Here is a 26,252-nt window from a genome sequence, read left to right as displayed (position 1 = left end):
ACATTGTTAATCTTGATGTGGAAATTGGTGGGTTCAAGGTGACACTCTAGAATTGAACTCAAAAACATTACTGTCACCCCTCCCCCTCTGAGTTCAGCCCAAGGATTACGATTGATCAGCAGAAGTGCCATCTTTCAAATGAGAAGTAAATTAGTCCTAGGGTCCCAAGTCCCTGTCTTCAGTTGGTCATAAATGGCACTAATGAACATGATATTCTCTACTCATCTGTGGAAAATATGTTTCTCTTGTTGAGTAATAAAACATTCATTTTTTAAAATTATACATGGGACCTTACTGTGAGAAATTATCCAAAATAGGCAATGAACACAATTAATGTTATTGTTAGTCAGTGTATCAGAGTACTAGTTCACTCTTTACTTTTCTTCCTTTCCTCCTTTTTTTCACCAGAAGCAGTTGTTCCTGCCACTTAGATAATGTCCATCTGAAATCAGATAACCCAGGCGGTGAGCAATAATCGGGTGTTATATGTCTTGGTTTGGCAAGGCAGTCACTGTTAAGTAACTGAAAGCAACTAATTCTAGTCACTCACACGCTTACCGTTTACTTGTTCATCACTTTGTGGACATTGATATTCCTGGCATAGTTACTGTTTGTTGTCCTTTTCCAATTTACTATTTCTGAAAACATATTTAAAACATTTGTGACGTAATAAAGTGCATTGACAAGTTATCACTCATAATACAAAATGTAAAATGCTGCTTGTGGTTGAGGACTGATGATTGGGGCTCGACAATTTGCAACTGCCAGATTTTCCTTCCTTTCACTCTGAAAATCTCACCTGGAACCTTGGCAGGTGGAGGGAACCAAAAAAAAATACCCTGCAGATATTAGAATCTGAAACAAGCCAGAAAATGTGAGAACGCATCAGCCAATCAAGCAGCAACTATGGAAAAATAAACCCGGCAACAGTTTGGTTTAGGGACTCTTAGAACGTTCTGAAGAAATAAACGCTACATGCCCAGTTCTAATGAAGGGTCTCCAACCTGCAGCATTTACAAGTTTCTTTTTCCACTGGTGCTCCCTGACTGGCTGAGCTCTTTCAACAGAATTCTGTTTTTGTTTGAGAACGGTAGAAGGTCAGTGAACTGTCAACCCACACCCTCAGGCTGAAACATGCAAAACTTGTTTCTCCGGAACAAACAGTATACCTGATCTTAGTCAAAAGGCTAAAGACTTTCCATCATACTTTAAAGTGGTGCAAATTTTTTTGGTCTACGCTCGTTCATTCAATTCCCACTTTGCATCCTCTGTTTTGGGTAAACACTGTCCTTACCAATGATTCCATGGGCATCACTGTGGAAGGTCAATTATATTAAGCTCTTTAGGTAAAGAGTTTGCTGAATTTGCAATTGGGCTACTTGGTGATTGATTTTTAATCATGAGCTTCAAGCTTTTTACTCAGCATATCATATATAGTGATAGGAAGTAACGCGCCCTGTCTTGTTAGGTTTCCGGATCAGAGTGGGATTGAGGGTTATGGCTGTTATGAGGGGAAACATAGAACAGTGTGGCACAGGAACAGGCAGGCCCTTTGGCCTACGATGTCTGTGCTGACCACAATGCCAAAGTCAATGGAAAGTGGAGCTGCGGCCAAGATCAGATTAACCATGGCCTTACCATAGAACATTACAGCACAAAAACAGGCCTTTTGGCCCTTCTTGGCTGTGCCGAACCATTTTTCTGCCTAGTCCCACTGACCTGCACCTGGGCCATATCCCTCCAAACCCCTTGTTGAATAGTAGGACAGTGCAGAAGGATTGAATGGCTACTCCAGTTCCTGTTGCTTATGATCCTGTTGTAGCGGTGTGCTACACGCAGCGCTAAAGTAACGACACGGAGTCGGTAAACTGCAGCTAAAAAGATAAAGTTTATTCCAACTTCACAGCCTTGCTTTAAAGCCTCTCTCCCCCGCTGGATGCCTCGAGAGGCACGTACTGAAACCCCCTCAGGCTTTCTCCCTTTGTTGCGGACCTAGCCTTTGTGCCTGCACGCTGGCTAATTGTCAGCCAGTTCAAGTGTGCTAGTAATTGGGTCGCCACACTGTCATAAGCAACAGGAGCTATTGCTCCTTTTAGTATTTAAAATTTCAGGTTCTTGGATCATTGGGATCTCTTCTTGGGGAGGTATGACCTGTTCGAAAGTGACGGGTTGCACCTGAGCCTGAGGGGGACCAATATTCTCACGGGCAGGTTTGTTAGAGTTATTGGGGAGGGTTTAAACTAATTTGCCAGGGGGTGGGAACCAGAATGACTGAACTCAGGATAGGCCAGATTGTAAAAAAAATGGAAAGATAGAGTGCGTCCGCCTGTTAGGAAGGGCACGCAGATGATGGGACAAAATTGCCACCAACAGGGTGAGTATCAGTGCATTAGGGATGCAGAATCTAAAAGGGTAGCAAATATGGTACTCAAAGTGTTATATCTCAATACATGGAATATAAGAAATAAGATGGATGATCTTGTTGCACTGTTACAGATGATCAGGTATGATGTTGTGGCCATCACTGAATCATGGCTGAAGGATGGTTGTCGTTGGGAGCTGAATGTCCAAAGTTACATGTTGTCTCAGAGGGATAGGAAAGTAGGCAGAGGGGCTGGCATGGCTCTGCTGGTAGGCATCACATCAGTAGAAAGGTGTGACATAGCATCTGAAGATGTTGAATCCTCGTGGGTTGAGTTAAGAAACTACAAAGGTAAAAGGATCCTGATGGCAGTTATATACAGGCCTCCCAATAATAGCTGGGATGTGGACCACAGATTACAAGGAGAAATAGAAAGGCGTGTCAAAAGGGCAATGTTATGACAGTCATGGGAGATTTCAGCATGAAGGTTGAATGGGAAAATCAGGTTGGAATTGTATCACAAGAGAGTGAGTTTATTAAATACCTACACAATGGCATTTTAGAGCACCTTGTCATTGAGCCTACTAGGGGATCAGCTGTACTGGATTGGGTGTTATTTAATAAACTGGAGGCAATTAGGGAACTTAAGATAAAGGAACAATTAGGAATCAGTGATCACAGTATGACTGATTTCAACTTGAAATTTGATAGGGAGAAAGCAAAGTCTGATATATCAGTATTTCAATGGAGTAAGGAAAATTACAGTGCTATGAGAGAGGAGTTGGCCAAAGTAAATTGGAAGGAAATACTGGCAGGGATGGCAGCTGAGCAGTAATGACATGAATTTCCAGGAAAAATAAGGAAGATGTAGGATAGATGCATTCCAAAAATGAAGAACTACTCAAATGGCAAAATAGTATAACTGTGGCTGATAAGGGAAGTCAAAGCTAATGTAAAAGCAAAAAATAAGAAAGCAAGCTAGCAAATAATATCAAAGTGGATAGTAAAAGCTGCTTCAACTATGTAAAAAATAAAAGAGAGATGAGGGTGGATATAGAACCACTAGAAAATGAGGCAGGGGAATAATAATGGGAGACAAGGAGATGGCTGCTGAACTAAATGAGTATTTTGCATCAGTCTTCACTGTGGAAGACACTAGCAGAATGCCTGATGTTGTAGTGGGTAAAGGAAGAGAAGTGGGTGCAGTTACTATTACAAGAGAGAAGGTACTCAAAAAGCTGAAAGACCTAAAGGTACATAAGTCACCCAGATCAGATGAACTGCATCCTCGCGTTCTGAAAGAGGTAGCGTTAGAGATTGTGGCGGCATTAGAAATGATCTTTCAAAAATCATTGGACACTGGCATGGTGCCAGAGGACTGGAAAACTGCAAATGTTATTCCACTCTTTAAGAAAGGATGAAGGCAGCAGAAAGGAAATTATAGACCAGTTAGCCTGACCTCAGTAGTTGGGTAAATGTTGGAGTTAATTATTAAGGATGAGGTTATGGAGTACTTGGTGACATAGGACAAGATAAGCAAAGTTAGCATAGTTTCCTTATGTGACTATCTTGCCTGACAAACCTGTTGGAATTCTCTGCGGAGTTTACAAGTAGGCTAGATAAAGGGGAGGTAGTAGATGCTGTATATTTGGACTTTCAGACGGCCTTTGACAAGGTGCCACACAGGAGGCTGCTTACCAAGTTAAGGACCCATGGTATTACAGGAAAGTTACTGGCATGTTTAGAGCCTTCACTGATTGATAGGGGGCAGTGAGTGGGAATAAAAGGATCCTTTTTCTGGTTGGCTGCCAGTGACTAGTGATGTTCCGCAGGGATCGGTGTTGGGAGCACTTTTTATGCTGTATATCAATGATTTAGATGATAGTAAGTTTGCAGATGATACGAAGGTTGGTGGAGGGCAGGTAGTTTTGAGAAAACAGACTGCTGAAAGACTTAGACTAGGAGAATGGGCAAGAAAGTGGCAAATGAAATGCAGTGTTAGAAAATTCATTGTATTCAGGATATCCATTTAAAACAGAGCTGTGGAGAAATTTCTTTAGCCAAAGGGTGGTGAACTTGTGGAATTTGTTACCACAGGCAAATGTGGAGGCCAGGGTGTATTTAGGGCAGAGCTTGATAGGTTCTTGATTGGAGAGAGCATCAAAGTTTACAGGGAGAAGGCTGGGGAGCAGGGTTGAGGAGGGGGAAAAAGGATCTGTCATGACGGAATGGCAGAGCAGAGTCGATGAGTCAAATGGCCTAATTCTCCTATGCCTTCTGGTCATATGATCTAAAATGTCAGTTTTGGAAGGTGGTGGCCACTAACAAATCAGACCAGAAGTTGAAAATGCATTAGCCAACTCAGAAGAAAGCAGGGAGCCAATGTAACTTGCTCAACCTCCAATGCCAAAAGAAACAGATTAACTGGTCCTTCATCCACTTGTTGTCAGTGAGATAGTACTGATACTGTTGCCTAAGAAACAGCAAGCATAATGCATCATTGAGTTGCTTTGATGTCCTGAAGATGTTATATAATTGCAAATATCATTGTTACTTGTACTCCTGGGTTGAATTATGCATTACCTTACAGATGGTAATCCGTTTGTTTTTCTCTTGAGCCTCATTTATTCCTTTCACAACATTAATTTTTAAAACAGCAAATTATTAAAATTAATTAACAATCTTAACACTCTTACTTCCTCCTCCCTTCTCCGACTTAGCTGATTGTGTCTCTGGCTTTCTTGTCCACCTCCACTGTGGGCTAGAGCACGCTCGCGGCTGTGTATTGGATTGTCACATTTGTCATTTGGGGAATGGAAGGAATCAACAGCCAGCTGGTCTTGAGGCAATAATGAACAAGCACTGGAGGGAAAGAAGAAACACATGCAGCTGAATAACTGCTTGTTGGCTCCATGTCCCAGCACAAAACAACAGGAATGTGCAATTTAACAGATGCTGTGCGTAGGAAAAGAATTGTTTGGAAGGTAAAAAAGTAGTTTAGAATTATGTAGCACAGATGGAGCCCATTCAGTCCAACCTGTCTGTGTAGCTTTCTTTGAAAAGTCTTTCCTGTAGTCCCACTCACTGGATCTTGTTTTTGAAGATTTTCTTTTCCAGTTCACGGAAACCTGCTCTAATCCAACTTAAAGATGAGCTTCTCGAAACATCAAAACATACAGTGAAATGTGTCATAAGGACATAAGAAGTAGGAGCAGGAGTTGGCCATCTGGCCTGTCGTGCCTGCTCCGCCAGTCAGTAAGCTGATGGCTGATTTGGCCATGGACTCATCTCTACCTACCTACCTTTTCCCCATAACTCTTAATTTCCCTACAATGCAAAAGTCTACCTTTTCGTAAATATATTTACTGAGGTAGCCTCCACTGCTTCATTGGGCAGAGAATTCCACAGGTTCCCCACTCTCTGGGAAAAGCAGTTTCTCCTCATCTCCGTCCTAAATCTATTCCCCGAATTTTGAGGCTGAGTGTCTGATGTGCTGAGGGAGCCCACAAATGTCACCATGTTTCTGGTGCAAACATAATCCCATAATTTACTAATTCTAACTTTCTTTCTTTTTTTATTTACTTTACATACGGGGTAGAACAGGTCCTTCCGGCCCTTCGAGCTGCACCGACCAGCAATCCCCTGATTTAATCCTAGCCTAATCATATGACAATTTACAATGACCAAGAAACCTACCAATCGGTACATCTTTGGACTGTGGGAGGAAACTAGAGTGTGTGAAGGGAACCCCTGTGGTCACATGGAGAACATCCAAATTCCTTCCAGAGAGTGGTAGAATTGAACCCGGCTTGTCTGGCACAGTAAAATGTTACTATAAGACATAACCATTCCAGGTGAAAGTTAAACAAATGTGCCCAACTTAACTCTCTTACACTGTATATTTATTTTGATTTACAGTAATATTTATGAATTGTACTATAATGCTGCCACAAAACAACACATTTCTCGGTGTGTACCGGTGACAATAAACCTGATTTTTCCCTTCCACAAAGTTGAAAACCCCAAGTAAAGGGCCAGCGTTTATTGGGCTGCTGTCAAAACAGAAGGGCACATGAGAGATAATGGAATCACAGAATTGTTAAAAATAAGCTGCAGAAGAGGTGATTTGGCCCATCATGTTTATGCGTATTGACAAGGCAAACAGCAAGTTCTTGCACTTAATCCATTGCATTGCAGTTCATATTTATATACTTTTAAGACTTTTGAAGCTGATTAGGGTTTCTACCTCCATCACCTGTGAGTTAGATGAGTTCACGATCCTTGCTGCTCTCGAGGTGAAAAGATGGTTTTCTTTGTCTCCCTTCTGATTATTTTGTCCTTCTGCTCAGGGAAGTAAGCTCTTCCTTAGGAACAGAGGGGGTTTTACACACTTCAATTAAGCATGAATTGCAGCCTCTTGTGTTTTCTCAGTTTAGCCTCCTCTGTTCCAATGAAAACAACCTCAGTCTGTCCTGTCTTTATTCATAGTTACAATTTTCCAATCCTGGCAACGTCCTCTTAATTCCTCACAGTTTCCACAGCAAGCAGCCACTAAATTCAAAATAAATTTATTTTCAAAGTACATATATGTCAGCAAATACTACCCAAAGATTCATTTTCTTGCAGATAGTCACAGTAGAACAATGAAATACAGTAGAATGATTGAAAAAGACTGGCAAGCAACCAGTGTGCAAAAGGAGACAATTCGTGCAAATACAACAAAATAATGTAGTTATAATAGTAAAAAAAAATCCCACTGAGAATGTGTCAGTGATCAGTTCAGTGTTGGCATCAAACTTAGTTCTAAGCTGAATCAGAGCTAAACTTCAATAGTTTGTGTTAATGCTTGCCTGAGCCATCCTCTTGAAATAATTTATTGAAGGTCTTCTGCTTTGGTTATTTTAATTACTGATTGCTCATAATTTGTTCAAGTGAGGGCATTTCAGCTGTAAGTATACTGTCACTTAATACTCAATACGTTTGCTTTGATCCTCCTAAAATGTTTGAAAGCCCCCTGATGATTTTTGGATTACATATTTATAACTGGGCTGATGATTTTCTCTATGAGTACCACGTATTCAAATCTGGTTAGACAAGAATGAATGATTAAAATGGAATCATCTGTAGGGTTCAGATGGTTTAGACAACAAGGATTGTTTGGCGGTTATATTCAATGTCTTGTTATTTCTGTAATTTTATAGTGTACTGTATTAATAGAAAACTATCTTAATTATATATAAGTGTGTTAAATCAACTGCATCAATTTAATATGTGCCAATTTGATTGAGGTAAATTAGAATGAATACTGTTCTGTGATACTTGAACCTGAATAACTACTGCCTGTACTTTGAGCTTTGACATTATCAGAAACTTTGAGAAATAAATGAGTCTAGTTACACTCCTGAGCTGTAGCCCAGAGAGAGGTAAAGGCAGATGCTGCTTTTTGCTAAAATCAGCACGAGAGTTCCTTCATTGGTAACGCAGCATCAGGTTTAAAAGTGGCTCCGGTGTTTTTGGCTTTTCTTAGAGTGCTGCATGCAATCAGCATGAGAGGTTGCTAGTTGGTGACACAGTGCAAGGTTTAAAAAGAGCTCTGGTGCTTTTGGGTCTGTCATCAGCATGAGAGGTCGTTCATTGGTAATGCAGTGTGAAGCTTAAAAAGAGCTCTGATGTTGCAGCAGGTTGCAGTCAGTGCAGGGCCAATAAAAGGACAGGAACTGTAAGCAGAGCAGCCTTTGCTGGATTGGACCAGTGGTAGAATGGCCAGGCATTGGTTCAACAGGCTTGGGCAAGCACAGGAGAAGGAGGTTCTGATTAAATAAGTTTCTGTTTTTTTTCTGTTAATGCATAGCAAGTGCACTGAAAATGGGTTTGGAGGTACATACTTTGTGTGAGATCTTGGGAACCATGGGAGACCTCCAGTCTCTCTGATAACTACATTTGCATGAATACATTGAGCTACATCTCCTTAGAGACTGTGTGAAGGAACTGGATTATTTCGGCTCATACAGCAAAATGAGGAGGTGATAGATTGGTGCTACTGGGAAGCAGTCACTCCTAAGTTTAAGGAGGCTGGTACCTAGGTGACTGTTAGGACAGCAAAAGGGATTAGGTAGCCATTGCAGAGCACCCCTGTGTCTGTTCCCTCAATAATACGTATACTGCTTTGGATACTGTTTAGGGGTGGGGGGGTGGTGTTGGATGTAGCCTACCAGGGAGAGGCTGCAGTGACTGGGTCTCTGGCACTGAATCTGGCTCAGAAGAGGAGTGCAGAAGAGATCGGTGATTCCATAGTTAAAGGGGCAGAAAACAGATTCTGTGGATGTCAAAGAAATACTTGGATGGTGTGTTGTCTCCCAGGTGCCAGGTTCAGGAATGTGCTGGATTGGGTCCGTGGCATTCTAAAGGGGGCGGATGAACAGCTGGATGTCATGGTACATATTGGCACCAACAACATAGGTAGGAAAAGGGAAGAGGCACTGAACAGAGAAGGTAGGGAATCAGGCAAAAAGCTGAAAAACAGGATGTCCATCATGGTAATCTCTGGATTGCTGCCAGTGAGAGTAAGAGTAGGATGATTTGGCCGATGAATGCGTGGCTGAGGAGCTAGTGCAGGGGACACGGCTTCAGATTTCTGGATAATTAGGATCTGTTCTGGGGAAGCCATGAGCTGTACAAAAGAGATGGGTTACACCTGAAGCTGAAGGGGCGAGTATCCTTGTGGGCAGGTGGATATGATAGGGTCTTTTAAGAGACTGCTGGTTAGGTACATGGAGCATAGAGAAGTAGAGGGCTGTGGGTAACCCTAGGTAATTTCTAAAGTATGTACAAGTTGGGCACAGCATTGTGGGCCGAAGGGCCTGTATTGTGCTGGAGGTGTCTATGTTTCTATTTGATGCATGCAGTATATGGAATTAAGCAGATGATCTTGTAGCGCAGTTAGAGATCAGCAGGTGTGATGTTAAAGGTATGTCTGTGAATCGTGGTTGAAAGCAAATTATAGTTGGGAGCTTAACATTTAAGATTGTTGTAACATTGTATTGAAAGAAAGGGCAGGTAGGCAAGTTCAAGTTCAAATTTAATGGTCATTTAACCATACATGAATACAGCCAAATGGAGACCGTGTCACTGTGGGGTCAATGTGCAAAGGCATATTACCAACAGTCACACACAAGATTATAATCACGAAATAAGAGTCCCGATGCCCACCTCCTCCCCCAACACAGCTTGATGCATACAAGTCAACACATTTATATAGAATATCAGTAAGAATACAGTGATGCTGAATATTCATTATATATATATCTGATGACTGGCCCCTGTCCGCTAGGCAACAGAATCGCTTTGAGGCCCAGTCCTTGTCCTGATGCTCGTCTCTGGCTAGGTGAATTATATACAAGCCAATATAGATTAGTAAAAGCACGACCGGGCAAATATGTATGTATATAGTCCAGACCCCTCAGTCTATTTTAAATCTCCAGTTGCCACAACTGTGCTATGCCACCCCTGGTAGAGTGTGATGGTCTTGACGCCAATCTGCAGTTGGCCACAGCAGAGCTTGTCTTCTGCTGAGCAAAACCCTGGAAGGGCAGCACCGACTCCATTCTGGACACGTGCCACGCCGCCCTTGGTGAAGCACAATGACTTTGTCCCCTCAATCCAAGTGGCTGCAAACTGACAACACTGGCTTCAGGCCTACTCCTTGCTAGGCAGAAGGGGTGTATGAGTCTGTTGGTAAAAAACAAAGTCAAATTCGAAGAAAGAGGGGACGTACGATCAGATGATGGAGAATACTTGTGTGTAGAGTTAAGAAACTGCAAGGGTAAAAAGACCCTGATGGTAGTTAGAATGGCGCCTCTGAACAGTAGCCAGAATGTGCTACAAATTACAATGGGAGATAGAAAAAGCATGTAAAAAAGGGCAATGTTGTGATAATCGTTAGAGATTTCAATATGCAGGTAGATTGGGAAAATTAAGTTGGTGCTGGATTCCAAAAGAGGGAATCAAGTCAAGTTAAGTTTATTTTCATTTAACTAGATACATGTACACCATCAAACAAGACACCGTTTTACTAGACCAGGGTGTAAAGCACAGGAATACACACAACACACTAGTAATACCCAATAACTTAGGAAAGTAAGAATTAAATCTACAAATGAATTATGCGGAAATAAACAGATACTGTAGGGACACAAACATGAGGAAATCTGCAGATGCTGGAAATTCAAGCAACACAACACAAAATGCTGGTGGAACGCAGCAGGCCAGGCAGCATCTATAGGGAGAAGCACTGTCGACGTTTCGGGCCGAGACCCTTCGTCAGGACTAACTGAAAGGAAAGATAGTAAGAAATTTGAAAATAGGAGGGGGAGGGGGAAATGTGAAATGAACACCGGAGGGGATGGGGTGAAGCTAAGAGGTGATTAGCAAAAGGGATACAGAACCGGAGAAGGGAAAGGATCATGGGACAGGAGGCCTAGGGAGAAAGAAAGGAGAAAGGGAGCACCAGAGGGAGATGGAGAACAGGCAGAGAGAGAGGGAAAAAAAGGGGAGGGGGAGAAAACTAAATATATCAGGGATGGGGTAAGAAGGGGAGGGGGCATTAATGGAAGTTAGAGAAGGCAATGTTCATGCCATCAGGTTGGAGGCTACCCAGAATGTATATAAAGTGTTGTTCCTCCAACCTGAGTGTGGCTTCATCTTGACAGTAGAGGAGGCCATGGATAGACATATCAGAATGGGAATGGGACGTGGAATTAAAATGTGTGGCCACTGGGAGATCCTGCTTTCTCTGGCGTACTGTAGGGTACAGGATAATTTAACCAGTGACACTTTGAATGTGATGCGGCAGGGAGTTCAGAAACCAAATGACCTGAGGGAAGAAGCTGTTTCCCATTTTTGTCTTTATGCATTGGAGTCTCCTGCATGATGGTGGAAAGTGAAAGAGAATACTTGAATCTTTTGATGGATGTGTGGGATCCTTGATAACACTAAAAGCCCCGCGTATACAACTATCCTGATAGATGTCCCTGATGGATGGTAGGGAGAATCTTATGACCCTCTTGGCTGTTCTCACAGTCCTTGTAGGGACTTCTTGTCCAATGCTCTGCTGCTTCTTAAACCTGATGGGATGCAGCTTGTTAGGATGTTCGCAATGGTGCTCCTGTAAAATTCAGTTAAGATGGGGAGGAGGAGCCTTGCTTGCCTCAATCTCCACAGGAAGTGGAGGCACTGCTGTCCCGTTTTATTCAGTGAGGTGATATTTAGGGATCAGGGTAGGTAATCCATGATGTGAATTCTCAGGAACTTGGTGCACTGAACTCTGTCTACAGAAGAGCCATGTATGCGCAGGGGGGATGGTTTATCCACACCTTCTTAAAGTCCACAATCATTCCCTTGTTCTTCTCCACATTCAGTCTTGGTTCAATAGTTTCATTTAATATCACAGAATGTAAATAATATAGAACCTGAAATTCTTGTTCTTCATGGAAGACTTGTGTAGTTGTGCTCACACTAGTCCACCAGCAGTTTCACTTCCTCTCTGTACTCCGACTCATCATCTTTGTTGATGAAGCCAACCACCGTTGTCCACATTTGTAGAATGCCTATGAGATGGCTTTTGTGTGGTGATGGAAAAAGCTTGTGGTTGAGATCACTAGGGGAATGGTAATTCCCGACTGGGTATTATGTAATGGCCCAGATTTGATTAAGGAGCTTAAGGTAAAGGAACCCTTAGGAGACAGTGATAATAATATGATAGAGTTCACCCTACGGTTTGAGAAGGAGAGGCTAAAATCAGATGTATCAGTATAACAGTGGAGTAAAGGGAATTTCAGAGGCATAAAAGAAGAGCTGGCCAAAGTGAATTGGAAGGAGAAACTAGCAAGGATGACAGCAGAATAGCAACAGTTGTTCTTTCTAGGAGAAATCTGGAAGGCGCAGGAAAGATACTTCCCAAGATGAGGAAGTATTCTAAATGGAGGGTGAGACACCAGTGGCTGACAGGGAAGTCAAAGACATTGTAATGGCAAAAGAGAGCATTAGTATTGCAAAGTAGAGGTTTGGGAAGCTTTTAAAAACTATCAGAAGGCAACTAAAAAGGTCATAAAGAGAGAAAAGATGAAATATATGAGGGTAAGCTAACCAATAATATATAAGAGGATATGGAAATATTTTTCAGATATATAAAGAGTAAAAAAAGTCAAGAGTGGATATCAGACCTCTAGAAAATGACACTGGAGAGATACTAATAGGGGGGCAAAGAAATGGTGGATGAAATGAATCAATCTTCTCTTTGGAAGATGCAAAATACCAGAAATGTGAGAATGTCAAGGGGCAGAAGTGTGTGTCATTGCTATTACTAAGGAGAAGGTGCTTGAAAAGTTGAAAAGTTTGAAGGTAGATAAGCCATCTGGACCAGATGGACCCCACCCAAAGGTTCTGAAAGATGTAGCTAAAGGATTGTGGAGGCACTAGTAATGATCTTTCAAGAAATACTAGATTCTTGAATGGTTCCGGAGGACTGAGAAAATCGCAATTGTCACTCCACTCTTTAAGAAGGAGGGAGGCAGAAGAAAGGTCAGTTAGCCTGACTTCAGTGGTTGGAAAAATGTTGAAGTCTATTATTAAAGATGAAATTTTGGGGTATTTGGAGGCAAATGATAAAATAGGCCAAAGGCAGTATGGTTTCCTTTGGAAAATCTTGGCTGACAAATCTGATTGAATTATTTGAGGAAATGACAGGCAGGACAGACAAAAAAGAATTAGTGGATGGTGTTTATTTGGATTTTCAGAAGGCCTTTGACAAGGTGCCAACACATGAGGCTGCTCAACAAGGTAAGAGCCCATTGTAATACATGAAAGATCCTAGCATGGATAAGGCAATGGCTGATGGGCAGGAGGCAAAGAGTGGGAATAAAGGGGGCCTTTTCTGGTTGGCTGCCAGTGATGATTAGTGGTGTGTCACAGGCGTCAGTTTTGGAACTGCATTTTCACGTCATACATATGTCTATGATTTGGATGAATGAATTGATGGCTTTGTGGTGAAGTTTGCAGACGATACAAAAATAGGTGGAAGGGCTGGTAGTGTTGAAGAAGCAGGATGTCTACAGAAGGAATTAGACAGACTGGAGGAATGGGCAAAGAACTGGCAGATGGAATATAGTGTAGAGAATTGCATGGTCATACACTTTGGCAGAAGGAATATAGGCATGGACTGTTTTTCTAATGAGAGAAAAATTCCAAAATTAGAGGTGAAAGAGACTTGTGAGTTCTTGTGCAGGATTTCCTGAAGGTTGATTTGCAGTTTGATTTGGTGGTAAGGATGGCAAATGCAAAGTAGGTATTCATTTTGAGAGGACTAGAATACAGAAGCAAGGGTGCAATGCTGAGACTTTATAAGGCACTGGTCAGACTGCACTTGAAGTATTGTGAGCAGTTTTGGGCCCCTTATCCTAAGAAAAGATGTGCTGGCTTTGGAGGGAGTCCAGAGGGAATTTACAGAATGATCCTAGGAATGAAAGGGTTAACCTGTGAGGAGCGTTTGATGACTTGGGGTTTGTACTCACTGGAGGTTAGAAGAATCAGCGGTGGGGGGGGGGGGCGTGGATCTCATTGAAACCTATCGAATATTGAAAACCCTAGATAGAGTGGAGCCTCCAAAAGGACCACAGCCTTGTCGTGGTTTGGAGGTTTGCGTGCCTCAGTGACCCAGAGAGCTATGTTGGCTGGAGTCAGGGCAGTATCCTTTGGTTCCAGGTAGGGTTATCCACGGCAAACAGGTCAAAGGCAAGAGGCCAGACTAGGGGTGATCCACCGGTCCTCCAGGTTTGGTGGTTCAGCTCAGGGCTAACAACCCTGACTGGAAAACAAAATTGTTATGGAAACAGCAATGAAGGATCCATCTGCATCTGAGTGTGGTGGTATTCCTGAGTCTCCAGCTGGGACTTGCATGACTGACAGTAGTGAAAACTGAGGGGAAGCTACTGACATGATGAAGGAAGCCCTGAACGTAGAAGGAGGACCTTCATTACTGCGCTGAACACCAGCAGTATAACGGGCAGTATGTAAGTAAGGTAGAATGGATGTGGAGAGGATGTTTCCTATAGTGGGGTCATCTAGGACTAGAGAGCATAGCATCAGAATTGAGGGATGTCTTTTTAGAACACAGATGAGGAAAAATTTCTTTAGTCAGCGGGTGGTGAATCTGTGGAATTCTTGTGCAGCCCAGTTCATTGGGTATATTTAAGATGGAGATTGATAGGTTTTTGATTAATCAGAGTATAAAGTTTATTGGGAAATAGCAGGAGAGTGGGGTTGAGAGGGAAAATAGATCAGCCATGATGGTATGGCGGAACAAACTCAATGGGCTGAATGCCCTTATTTGCTGCTGTGTCTTATGGTCTTAGAGAACTGTTAGGTAATTGGTTCACGATGCTTAAACATAACTCATTTTCCATCCTAATATCATATGATGTGTTTATTTTTTCATATGAATTCCAATGCCTGCATTTGTAATGGGAAAATCCTATGTAAACATGTTACAGTTGTAATTACACCTTCCTGCCATTGATGTCATTACAATACCTCCACTGGGAAAGGTCTTACTTTAGTGTGCCAAATTTATGCCGTCAGCCTCCTTTGTAAGTGTCAGTGCAGAAGTTTATGTTGTAAAAACTGAGAGGATATACACGCAGGCACAGATATACATCTACATTATGTGAGAAAGCTTTATATCTCATGTGAATGGGTGTGATTGTTGCTGCTTCTGGTAGTGTGGGGATGAAGTGCTTCCTGGGGTGTCTCTCGGCACTGTTGGAGAAAGTATTTTCCTTTTTGCTGTAGGTGGGCAGAGTGTTAAGCGCTGCAGAAAGCAGCGATGCAGTTATCACTTTGTGAGACTGTGGCTGTTCCTTATGACGAGCTGTTCAGTGAACCAAAGGAAGTTCATAGTTCCGAGTTTCTAGTAACTGAATGCGTATAAGCTGTCCTGACGAAGGGTCTCGGCCCGAAACGTCGACAGCTCTTCTCCCTATAGATGCTGCCTGGCCTGCTGTGTTCCACCAGCATTTTGTGTGTTGTTGTTTGAATTTCCAGCATCAGCAGATTTCCTCGTGTTTGTGTATAAGCCTGTTTAGATTTAAGTGCACTGAAGTTTCTCCACCATACCTCAGCACTTTTCACTGCCTTCAAGAAGAGAGAGTTACTGGGGTGAAAATATTACCTAACCTCATTTTTATGAAGCACAGATTGCTCATTTTATTTATTCAATTTCTTATGCTGTAGTCTCTTCGAGCAGCATGATCTTCTTAACATCCCTTACTGAATGTTTTTGATTAGGTTCGACACACAATTTAACCAAAGTGCAAACCTGAAGTGGAAAGAAGATTGACGGGTTAGAAGATAGATCAGAGGACAGGCCCTTCGGCCCACAATGGATATGATGCTGAATTAACTAATTTGCTTCTACCTGCACGTGATCCATATCACTCCATTCCTGCATATCTGTGTGTCTGCAGTAGTGTACGGATGTCTGAGGCGCACATACTGTATATCTGGGGTGTCTAAGCCTTTTGCACGGTATTATATTTGTCAATGTGGAGTGGAGAGCAAGTATGTAAATATGGCAGGGCAAAGAACGTTGGGACTGGTGAGAGGGGAGTGCTGCGGGAGGAGTGTGGGAGAGGTCGCTGGGAGGAGTGGCAGGGGAGAGGAGGTCCCTTGAGAGACCAGCAAGGTCAATTGGTTTATTGATCATTACAGAATGTCTCTCTGGTGCATCTCACTCCCTTCATTCTCCCTTCCTCTTCTCCCAACCGTGATTCCCCTCTCCCTGCCTCCTTCCCACTCTCAGTCCACAATAAAGTCCCATATCAGAATCAGGTGAAATTTATTTTTTTTATGGCAGCAGTACAGTGCAACACATAAAATTACTCCTGTACTGGTAAAAAGTCTAAGGCATCCTAGCTGCATATGAGTGCTTAAGACTTTTGCGTGGTACTGTATCTAACAGTCTTTTAAATACCCACTGTCGTATTTGTTTCCATCACTCCCCTGGTTCTGTTCCAAAATTCTGACACTGCTTTGAAAACAAAAAAAAACCTTGCTCTGCACATCTCCTTTAAACTTTCTCCCTCTCACCTTGGATGCATGCACACTTGACATATCTAACGTCGAGGAAAATGCAGGGAAGTTGAACTAATGGAATATCATGTTCCCACAGAGTGAAACCTGACAGCATAGCTGGCAATGATGCTTCTATCCCTGATGAGCTCAACGCCTTTTATACATGCTTTGAAATGGAGAATACACACAGTATCTGGTGACCCTGTGATCTCTGTCTCAGAGGCCGATGTCAGAGCATCCTACAAAAGGGTGAACCCCCTCAAGGTGTCAGGCCCCTGTGGTTGTAGGCTGAAAATCTGTGCTGAGTGGCTACAATGTTCAAGGACATCTTCAACCATTGCATCTAGTGGTTCCCATCTGCTTTAAAAGGGTGTCAATCATGCCTGTGCCCAAGAAGAGCAGGATGAGCTATCTCAAATACTGCCATCTGGTAGCACTTGCATCTACTGCGATGACGTTCTTTGAGAGGTTGACTAGAATTAATTCATAATTCTGGACTCAGTGCAATTTGACTACCTTCACAGCAGGTGCAATCACATCAGGTCTCCTCTGGGCTTTGGACCACCTGGATGGCACCAATAGCTATATCAGACTGCTGTGTAGTGATTCCAGCTTGGTGTTCAACACTATCATCCCCTTAGTACTAAATCACCAAGCTTTGAATCCTGAGCCTCTTTGCCTCACTTCTGCAACTGAATTCTTGACTTCCTTGAGAGACTACAGTCAGTATAGATTGATGAGAACATGTCCTCTTTGCTGACAATCAACACAGGTGCACTTTGAGGATTCATGCTTAGCCTGTTGTTTAACTCCCTCTATTATCATGACTATGTGGCTAGGCGGATCTCAAATGTCATCTTTAAATTCACCAATGAAACCAGTGCTGTTGGCAGAATCTCAGATGGTGGTGAGGAAGTGTACAGGAGTGAAGTAGATTGGCTGGTTGAGTGGTGTTGCCACCGTACCACTACTGGCATCCTTCACTGAGGATCGCTTCTCATTACTTTCATCAGGGAGGAGGTATTGGAATCTGATGTCTCACATTCAACATTTTAGGAACAGTTTCTTCCCCTCTGCCATCAGGTTGCTGAATGGCTCATGAACACCACTTTGCCTCTATTGCATAATATATTTTTTTATGTGGTAACTAATAGTAATTTTGCTATGCATTCACTGTACTACTCCCACAAAACAAAAACAAATTGTGACTTGTGTCAGGGACAATGAACCTGATTCTGATTCTGCAAGTGTCTGGCTTCTAAAATTCTGCGCATAGTCACACAAAGTCCAAACACGTTCACCTCGGCCTTTTGAAAGTTGCACTATTGCAAAGGAAGACCTTCAAAACTAGTGTGAATAAGTGGCCACTTTCTTGTTGGATGTTTTTTCTTGTTGTGAAGGAAATCTTCTGATCTCAGTCATGCTTGATTGTGTTAACAAGGCTCAGTCACTGATCCAGCTGGCATCACATGGAAGTACTCTGTAAGAGATCTGGGTTACTCATGTAGATGTGTCTATGGAGACCAGTTCCCTTAGTGACCAAATTAAAAGCAAAAGACCTTCCAGAGCAGGATAAAGTACCTTGCAGAAAATATTTAAACCTTTAGTCTTGAAAACTAGTGAGTAACTGCTTTACTCTGCCAGAAAGGGCAGTAATCAAATTATACAGATGCCAGCTACTTGGCAAAATGGAAAATAGGGATAATAAAGATTATTCAGCAAGTCTGAACTAAGATGGGGCATGGTGTCGGAAAAAGTAGTAGAAGCAATACCTGGAAACTTTCAAAAACAAATGGATTTATTATTGAAGAGGGGAAAAAGAGCAAGGTTGATTGAATATTTATTTCACTAAGCTAAGTTATCTCTTCTGTAAAATTCCGTGATATTGTGGTTGATGGGTTGGAAAATTTTAAAGGGGTAGATGTCTTTTGTGGCTGTCTCTTGTTGTAATTTTGCTCTTGGGATGTGAAATTATGAAATGTGTGAGAAATATAACACCAATTTCAGTATTGTAACATTGTTATTTTCTTGGTAAATGTGGTACAGCACATGCCTAGTCTTTGATGACAAAGGATTCAAACACTGCAGAAGTTAGGTTTAAAGCAAGAGGTGAAATAGTTAAAAGGGATCTGGGGGGCACCTTCTTCACTGAGAATGTGATGCATACATTGACAAGATGCAGGAGGAAGTGGTGAGGCAGCTTCAGTAACAACATTTGAAAGACACTTGGTCGGTATTGTGGGTAGGAAAGATTGTGAGAGATATTGTGGATGGATGGGATTAGCTTAGATGGATGCCTTGGTTAGTATGTATAAGCTGGGCTGCAGGGACGGTTTTCATGTTGTACACCCTATGACCATTGATTCAAAATGTAGTTTTCATCAGTTATATCACCCGCATACCTTCAACTCTTGTCCAGACATCTTTTCTATGAAGTTTTCCATTCCCTTAATTTTATAGCTGATAAGTGAAAGCATTCAAAGAAAATACATGATTTCAAAACTACTGCAAAATTGCTTCTGGTTGAAGGAAACAAGTTTTGGTTTCTGGAGGTTCTGGGATGATTGCCCGACTCCATGAGGAATTAACCCTTGATCTTCAAATTATGAAAAGTTAGAAGTACTGGAGTTGCAAAGGGGCATTAATGGGTTAATGTGTACAAATCATTATAATGTCATGAATAAGTACAGGCTGTGGTGTCTGTTTATGTAGTGGACTAGAATGTAAGTGTACAAGTGTTATAGTAGAGTGAAAAGGCGTTTGGTTGGACTGCACAAAAGCAGTGTAACTGTGAGCAGGAGGAAGAAAATACTAATGTTGAAAGGAGCGCTGCATTGATTTATGAGAGTGACAAAGAGTTAAATTATGAAGAACATAACTAAATTCTCTAGAATTTGGGTTCATTTGACTGTAGTTTTAGTGTTTGAAAGGAATCTGATACAGTTGATGGAGAGAAGGTTTTATAAACTAGATCTTTGAAAAGGGAAGTTAGCAAATATTTTAACCATCAAAGTTAGCAAAACTCTTTTCCACAAATGGTTGTTAATAGAAGGTTAATGTTAAATCTGGGTTTGATAGAATTTTGATAATCATATGAGTGACTTCATGGAACAAAGTTTGATGTAGATTATAGTTCAGTTGAGAATGGAGAAAAAGACTCATTGAGCTAAATAGTCTACTCCTGGTCCTGATTTCACAGAGAATTTGGATCTGCTTAGTTCTTGTATTGGTTATTTTGTGCATGATTGATTTCACTGTGGGAATGATACCACACCACTATTTGTCTTCAGAAGCTCAGGTTGGCCCACTCTAGTAAAATTACACAAGAGCAGAGACATATGATAGTGCAATTCTCTGAATTCTCTGGGCAACCTCAACCACCACTACACTGAATTATTTCTGTGATCTAGATTCACTTTCAAGGACTCCTTGCAACTCATGTTCTCAGTATAATTTTATATTTGCATAGTTTGTCTTCTTTTGCACATTGATTGTCAGTCTTTGTTTAGTTACAGATTTTCATAATTTCTATTATATTTTCTTTTCATGTAAATATCTGCAAGAAAATGAATCTCAAAATAGCATCATAACATTTACATACTTAATAAGTTTACATTGAAATTAAAGTTTTCATTTTATGATTAAACAGGGTGCTGTGAACTAAAGCATAGTCCATGTTCTCTGTATGTTTATATTATAATAACATCTTCATCCCAGTGGTACTATACTAAAATGATTACTTGGTGTTTGGCTGAGGAGGCTCAAGAAACCTGGATCTCAGTTACTGCCTGACAGGAATAGGTCAGGAGATCACTGTTCACTATTTCCAAATGAAACTGATGAAGGATTCTTGTATTTGTAATTGTCCCTGCATCTCATTCAGCCCATGAATGGAAGCTTCCGCAGTACTTAATTTCCTTGAGACAGGTAGATCAGAGACTCCATGCTTGGTTCCTAGATTGGTTCTGTTAATTGGAATTGTCTGGGTAGTTAGCAAAGAGCCAAAGTAGTCCCTCGGTTTCATTTTCTCCCCTATTTTTTTTTTGCTCTCTGTAAAGTGCCAGATTAACTGGATAACCAAAGCATTTCATGTTTGAAAAAAAAGTTGGTCCATGTATATATGTTTCTGTATTGGAAGAGAATACAGCTGAACAATTTTTTCCCTTTGATGTTGGCTGATATTTACCAACTATTTTGCCTTTTGGCTTTGAGTCAACATATATGCTTATTGCTTTTGTATTTAAAGTGCATGGCAACAGCCAAGCCCATACACAGAAATTAATGTTCTACTTTCTGAATCACTCTCCTGTGTTTGGCCAGTAAGTGGGTGGAGGCAAAATATAGTCAAATTCATTCATGAAATGCTGCCAAGTTCTCTTTCATTATCGTGAATATAGCTATTAGAAAGTTATTACTATTGTGAGGTGATTCTGAATGCCTCTGAGAGGTAATATTTATTCCTCCCTTCCCACTTCCTTCCTCAGAGAGGTGCTGATGGACTTCTAATGCTCGGCCCTGAAAGCCTTTCTTTTGTTTATATTGTTTACTGGCCACTATGGCAGTCTTAATTGCTTGTGCCCGATCAACATCACGCTATGGGAGCTTATGCCATTTGAGATAGTGATTTGATAGAAGGGTCAGCTTGTTACATGCAGTCAGGGGTTGGAAATAATTAGGGGATATTATGTTAGGGTGGGTTGAGAGTGGTTAACGATCAGAGGAAGTAAATGAATTAGTTTAGGAATGGTACATTCAGCTCGTGCTGCTTCATAAACATTGCAGTGTATCTGCTTCCACCACCTCTCCAGCAGCATGATCCAAGCACCTACGCTACTTGCGCAAAACCAAAAAATGTCTTGCACATCTCCTTTAAGCTACCCTACCCCTCCACCTCTCACCTTAAAGGCTTGTGCTCTTGTATTTAGCATTCTCACACCGAAAACGATAAGACTCTGACTGTCTACCTTATCTATATCTCTGTTAGTTTTTTGAACTTCCATCAGGACTCCCCTCGGGCTCCAACACTCCAAAGAAAGTCTGACCAACATTTCCTTCTAGTTTATATTCTGTACTGCAGCAGCATTCTGCTGGATCACCAAGGCTCTTACATTCTTTCTGTAATCTGAAAACAAGTACAGTACACTACATGAAGCAGCGTGTCGATCTCAACTATCAGCTATATATGTTAGTGACAAAGCGGATGGAACTGAGTGGGTTGTATGCAAGCTTACTGGCAATACAAAGCTAGGTGGAAAAGTAAGCTGTGGAGAAAACAGAGACTTCAAAGGAATAGAGACCAGTTAAGTGATTGGGCAAGTATGTGGCAGATGGCAGTGGGGGTGGGAGTATGAAATTGGGAATTTGGAGAATGGTACAGAAGAACATTTTTAATTGGTAAGAGACTAGTGTAAAGGTGGATTTTCAGTGGGATCTGAGGAATTTAACACAAGTCACAAAAGTTAGCTTGTAGGAGTGGGAGGAAATTAGCAGATATCTGAAGGAAAGGGGGATAAGAATCAGAAAATCTTGCTGTTCCATTTGATTCACAAACGATTTTCTGGGAATGATGTCTGTTTTCCTCCTAATCTGGCCCCTATGGGATCTCAGACTCTGAACTGCCCTCTGAAATGGTAAACCACTAACCTCAGGAGTAAATTAGGGATGAACATTCAATACTGGCCCCTTCCTGATGGTGCTTGACAATCAATGTATGGGATCTTGTTAAACCACATCAAAAGTATTGGATGAGAGATTAATCTTCTCAAAGGAATAAAGTACTTTGATATTTATAGAATAGATTCACTCAGTTGAGTCATAGGATATGGATGTTCTACCAGGAGGAATGATTGATTGAATAGCCCCAAATTCTCTAGAATTTAGACAAATAGGAAATAGAAACATTTTGAATGGTTAAGTATGGTGAGGAGAGCATGACTTTTTTTTCTGTGGCTGGGAATCTAGAATAAGGATTAAGGATGGTTTCACAATAAGAGTTGAACATTTGTAGAGCAAAATGAGGAGAAAATCCTTAATCGTTTGGACCGTGGTGTCAGTTGACAAGTATATTTAAAACTGAGTCTGGATAAATTTTGGGGACATTGGAATCAATAGGAATGAGAGGAAATCTAAGACTGATGTGGAAGTGCAGTCACCATCTTTCCAGAGGCCGAGGTGGATCAGTCCCACAGGACTCTGAGACCAAAGGCAGGCTCCTGAGCCCAGACTAGGAGCAGCAGATTTCTTTAAATGAATCATTTGAGTTTTTATGCCATTTGGAGAATTCATATTTATCTGGTACCAGCCCATAAATTACAAAATATGTTGAAATCATTTTCAAGACATAACTCGCCCCGGGGGAGGTTTGAATACACGTTCTCTCAGTTGCATATTCCGCACCATAGTCAACAAACTATCAGCATGGGCGTGACATCAGGATCAATTGCGTGTACAGTACATAATCTGATTTCGTCATCAAACAGCATGTTCACACACACATTTTCCAATAGGCAAAACTAGATAGCATCCCTGAATGGGCACCCGTGCTGAGTTCACTCATTTGCAGGGAAAATGTGTTGAATGTCTACTACTGCTCAATTGAGTTCATCTAATTCTGGCCAAAGTAGTTAATTGAACTAGCCAAATTTCTAGTTTAAATCACAGAGAACAGAAAGTCATTGGGTTTAATGTGCCTTTAAGCTCTTTGAAAGACCTTCTTCATTAAAGTCACATCTAGAAACTATGAAATATTGTCCGGTTCTCAACAACATACTACATAAAATAATTATTTCACAATTCTCTTTAAATTTGCCAATTACCTTTTACTTTGTACAGTTAAGTACCATAATATACCTTTGACAATGGAGCTAATACTATGAATTTTCCTTTTCTAGCATTTGGCCCTTAAGTTGTAAATTGCAGTTTGCAAATCTAGAACCCTGTGGCATACAGGATATTACTATATATTACACGCTCTGCAAAGGAATACAGTGGATTCTGGTTAATTGGGCTATCAGTATTTCTGGGCAACTGCTTATTTGAGACAACTCTTAAAGAACAAAAACTAACCAAGAAAATAGCCAGGAATCCATTCACTTATTTGGGACACCTATGCCACTGAATTAGGATAGTAGATTGTTACCAAACAGTTTCTAACTAGTGTTAGTTGTGTGCACTTGTGTCACTGTTTGGGGCTACGCGTGAACAGTTTTTAAATAGTGTCAGTTGTCTCTGCTTGTGTTCAAAATGCAATGATTTTTGCCACTGATCGTGGAGAGATGTAAGCAGTAAGATAATACATAAGTGTTTTTCTTACTGCGATTTCAAGTGTTCGGGTTTGGAGATGCCAGAAACAGCCAGGAGTGAAAATGAAATGATTTCACTACTTTAACAAGTTAGGAACTGCAAAGAGTTTGAAGGTATTGACTATTATCTGGAATGTTACAATGAAAATGAAGATTTGGAGGATGTAATAATCGAAAGCATTATTTGAAGGCAGTCCATTATCTGCACTAGGTATCTGCACTGATTTGGTTTATTTATAGTCAATCAAAAGAACATGGCAGCATACATTGTGTTGTTGCGTGAATGAAATCACTGGAGAAAATTACTGGTAGATACAAAGCTGCTGCTTTATTCAACAAAACAAGGTACAGCAGGCATCATAAGGAGATGCTTTCAGTGGAAAGGTCTGCTGGCCCAACCTGGGGCTGGATATAGACAATGCTTTCTTTTGAAGCTAGATACAAACCTCACTCCTCCTGATTCGCATCCATACCACAGACACCAGCATCATCTGGACTGGGGTTCACAGCTTTTAGGAACCCATTGTTCAGACCTGCACTCCAATTAAAATCCACAATACTTGCTAAATGTAAATGACCTAAACTCTAAAATCATTCTAACACAATGAATTCGTCCATCAATAATTGTTAGGAATCAATACACGGTTTTTTATTATTGCAGTGGAATTGGTAGTGTTCTAATATGTTCTGTCTTTAACTTCGATATGTAATTGGTTACTTAGTTCAATGGTAGTTTGTCTTTTTTATATACCTTTTTAACCATTTCCATGAAACTTCAGCAGCCACTTAATTGGGCCAAAATGTACTGGTCCTGATGTGTCCCAATTAACTGGAGTCACTGTACTTATTTGTATTTTAATGTTTAACAAAAATTAAGTAAAAGAGACGGCAAGCACTTCCCGAGGAAAGCCCAACTACAGTATTTTGTATGTTCATAAGAACAGAAAAAATGGGAGCAAGAATAGCTTTTTGGCTCCTAGTGCCTGTTCTATCATTCAATAAGATCATGGAAGGGTGCTATTTTCCAGCAGAGACCCTATATATTCATTTAATAGCTAAAAATATATTTGGGTGTACACAATAACAAAGTCTTCACAGTCCAACTCCAACAACTGTGTGAAGTATTTTCTTCTCGGTTCTGAATGACCATCGCCAGACAGGGGAAAGAATGACTCTCCATCTACCCTGTCACTCACTGTAAGAATTTTCTATATTTCTGTGAGATCATTCCTCATTCTTATGAATTCAAGAGTGTACAGGTCTGGGTCTGCTCAATATTTCCTCAGGGATATTTTTTCCTGTCTTAGGAATTACTTTGCTGAACCCTTGTTGTGTTCTCTCTATCCCAAGTATATTTGTCCTTTTACTGAAACCAAAGTATGCTCCAATGTGGTTGCATTGAGGCTCTATATAATTGGAGCAAGATGTCTTTACTTGTTTGCTAAATCCTCCAAAGGCCAACATATTGCTTATGTTCCTAGTTATAATAATCTGATGATGACTCCCAAAGTGAAGTTCACTGATGACTCACAACAATGTCAATTGCACAGTGTCTGGCCCCTTTGCCTGGATGCACTTTCCGCATGTCTCTGTTGGTTATATCTCCCAACTGGAGCCCACAGAACTGGAATGGAATTGTGTCATCCTTCACACTGAAGTTCTGTCCAACATCATATGCTGGCCTCCTGATCCTGCACGTGTCTGAAAAAGCATGGTGAAGTCCCAAGCCCCAGGTACTCTGTGACTGAGTCCCCACTTCCTGCAATGAACTGACAGCTGTCATGAGATGGCGAAGCAATGACTGAACTGTCTCTTTTCAGATCTGACCGAAGAGCTTCTAAATAATTTACTGTTCTAAAAACTGAAATAAAGAAAGTATAAAATCACTTCAAACAATATTTTAAAGAATCAGTTTCCATTTCTGATTCTGTAGGGTAAAAAAAAAATGGGCTCTCCAATTCTATGCCCTGATTTATTATACAGCGGATAGGAGGGAAGGATTCCTCATTACAATGCTGGGGAATCTGCTATTTGCGGTAAACAAGTTTTCATCTCTGGATTTCAGATTGACTCCAGCCATGGAGTGTGGTGACAAAGGAAGTGATGTGAATTAAGTCCTGGACTTGTAGTTGCTCTTTGAAAAGTCCGGGATTTGTTTCGGACGTGGACTGATTGCTGGTGGTTCTCTTTGGAATGCCAGCCGTAGCCAGCATGATCCAGCCAATTAACATTCACATTGTGTTGGTTGTTGCATCAGCCAATCAATCATTGTGATAAACTGGACTGTGTGAAGAAACTTTCATTCTCAAAACAAAGCAATCACATGAAGTAACTGTGATCCACTTGCAACAGACAAAAAAATAAGATCCAGATGACTTTGTGGCTTTAAGTTGAAATGTGGTATTATTTTAAACTGGCAAGGGTAATATAAGGATTACTTCCTTTGCAGAAATGACCCTTTGAAT

The 26,252-nt window shown here is 41.1% G+C and overlaps 1 protein-coding gene across 5 annotated transcripts in view; it reads left to right on the top strand.

Annotated features, from left to right (window-relative positions):
- Positions 1-26,252, top strand: part of psd3l (pleckstrin and Sec7 domain containing 3, like) — a 502,996-nt gene that overhangs the window by 122,062 nt on the left and 354,682 nt on the right. The gene's annotated exons all lie outside the window — the stretch shown is intronic.

The sequence above is a fragment of the Hemitrygon akajei genome, chromosome 4 (assembly GCF_048418815.1).
Source record: "Hemitrygon akajei chromosome 4, sHemAka1.3, whole genome shotgun sequence".
In the NCBI taxonomy this organism is placed as follows: domain Eukaryota; kingdom Metazoa; phylum Chordata; class Chondrichthyes; order Myliobatiformes; family Dasyatidae; genus Hemitrygon; species Hemitrygon akajei.
Note: the sequence above shows the minus strand (reverse complement) of the source record. Positions and strands in the feature narration are given on the sequence as shown.